Raw genomic sequence first — 2,753 nt, forward strand, 5'->3', positions numbered from 1 at the left:
GCATGAGTACTTTCAATCTTACCTGCACACAATCGGGAAATCTCAGTCGCCAACCTTCATTTATTGGAACAATATGATGGATGACGCCTGCCGCCATCATCTTCCGAAGGAAGGAACACCATAATTGAAGCCACACTGCAGAACGAGGATACGTGGAGCCGAGTGGAAAGTTACACTCAAGGCATCTTTAAGGCGAAAAAGTGGAAAATAGATGGGAGGGTAGTTGAGGCTCCCTCAATCACGTCCCAGTACTGACTGGTTTTTAGCCGGTAGTCTATCTGAAACGGAGTTCGGAACTTTGTGTGTACATCCATTTCACCTATCTGGCAAAAAAATCATGGAGTCCTTAACATTTTTATAGAAAAAAAGGAAAAGTTGACTGACGGTTTCGTCCAGGGCAGAGGCAAATCCTTTTGCTTCCCAAGCGGTCCGGTCCGTCACCAAATGGCTGCGGCATCCTCAACAAAAAAAATTGTTATAGTCTTATCAACTTATTTACTTCCAGGCTTACTACTACCCTGCTTCACGAGCAACTACCTGTTTACGATGTACACCTACTGATTCCAAGGAAGATTTGATGCATTCCTTACAGTTAGGAGAAGTTTCCCGCTCAACTGTTCGGATCGAATCGTAACAGGATGAATTGGTGTCGTCATATAAGATCCGTCCAATGACTTCGATAACCATGCCGTGCCGGCCAAGTCCTCTTTGCTAAAGGTTGAATGTGAGGGAGGGGGGTCCACATACATGCAAAAGGGGGTATATGTAGGTGAATGTAGTCATGTACCAAATGAAAGATTTCGATTAGTATTTTCCGAAGCCAGTGTTAATTTTGAAATAGTTGCAAAATGGGGGAGTATGGGGGCTGGAAAATTATTGCTTATTTGGCGTACCCATTTTCAGAAATATACGATGCCTAGACCTCAAAATACCCACCATATCTATATCTGCTCAAATAAAGTTAATGACAGTATTAAAAATAGAGTCATAAAATTGAAAAATGCAATAATACCGTCCATAATATTTATTACTAGCAAAGTCATAACAGGTTACAGTTGTCGCTTTTGTGCTGCAGAATACAATGCGCCTGCCCTTGAACCTTTCGTCAATCACCTAGTTTGTCGCCCTTACGATCGCTTATACTTTAACTTGAAAAACTGTTGCATATTGCCCCAACGAAAAAGCTTACTTCTCGTTTTTATTCGAGAGGTAGACTCCGGCTCCAGAACCCTGGTCTGTTTTCGTGCCATCAAGGTTAAAGAACTCGGTGTTTCCCACCACATGTTCCTCCGGGACTTTCCAGTTCTCTCTACGTTTTAGGTTAACCTCTACTGTTGCGAATTCATTGTTATTTGCCCGCCTTCGTTTCCCTACACTGAAGAAGAAAAGAGAAGGGTCGACAAAAACTTTCTTCCATTTTCCTCTTTCTTTCTCAGTATAGTTTGCCGTTGAGCGGAAATGGAGGGATCTTTGGACCAGTCAGTAATTCTAATATGTGGTTGTTTTATTTATTAACTTATAAAACTGTACCAGAAGCAATCTAATTCCATTTGTAAGATTAGGCATCCGTTGTTGATATATTTGTACTAGGACAGAACCTCTGATGTCCCCTGTTACAATATTCGCCTAGGAAAGACGTCATATCGTGTTGAGTTATATTGAAACTGTTCGTAAGATATTATAGAATGGTTTGTATATATGTATATATATATACGATCTTTTTTTTAAGGATTTGTCTAAAACAAAACTTTTCTCACGCACTTTTCTCAGAAACGGTTGCAATGATTGACATCAAATTTTGTGCGAAGGTGAGAATTGTAAACGCTCCCGCATATAGTGAGAAACATCCTTCTACGTTAAACTTGAGGGGGTCCTCATACATGCAAGAGGGGGCGGGGGTGGTGCAACATTTTTTCCCCGGCTATAGGTATTACATAAAAGAGGGAGGTCGGAAAGTGGTCATTTCTTACATGGGCACATTCTCAAAATCTATCCGAAAAATCTAAATAAAATTACAAGGCTGCTACTATACGTTGCCAAGTCTCCGAAATACTCTTCATACCGCTATCTGTTCAAACATTGTTAATAATATTAAATTCGGGGGAAATCGCTCTATCACTAACAGTTATATTAGGTCAAATTTGTCCCTTCACTGCGAGAACTGTGGATGTCAGCATCTTAATATCCGCATATACATTACGAGATAGATATAAACGGAACAAACGTCCACTCAAATATTGCTGCATAAAAAATACACAAAACCTTTCATACCTGCAGCGTCCAGCTCTGGTTTCTCGACTTGTTTTAGTTTTTCAGGACAAGAAAACTGAGGCTGTTTCTTCAAAAATAAGACCTATAGAGAAAGGTACTAAAAAGGGTAAATCAGCTGTTAAATTTCAAAATAGCTTCAGTAATTTATTTCCCATGGCCTACCCAATGGTCTCCGGCCTGCGGCATTTTTGGGTTTTTGCGAATCTGGGCACGTATTTCAGAAGCAAAGAGTATGCAAATTCTTCTGAGCAGGCCGGGCAGTTGCATATGTTGTGCAGGCCCGTTTCGTCTTTCACACATTGACTACATGCACATCATGCTTTTCAGTATTCTTCCACATTTGTAATGGTTGGTCATGGCGTAAGTGAACTCATTTCTCGTTTCTTCTCATGAAATCGACACCATTTAATGTATGACATGCCAGTGCGTTCGACGTTGAGATGCAATGGTCCCATAGGGGACTGCTTCGCAATCAATGGCGG

The sequence above is a fragment of the Hermetia illucens genome, chromosome 4, assembly GCF_905115235.1.
Source record: "Hermetia illucens chromosome 4, iHerIll2.2.curated.20191125, whole genome shotgun sequence".
Classification (NCBI taxonomy): Eukaryota; Metazoa; Arthropoda; class Insecta; order Diptera; family Stratiomyidae; genus Hermetia; species Hermetia illucens.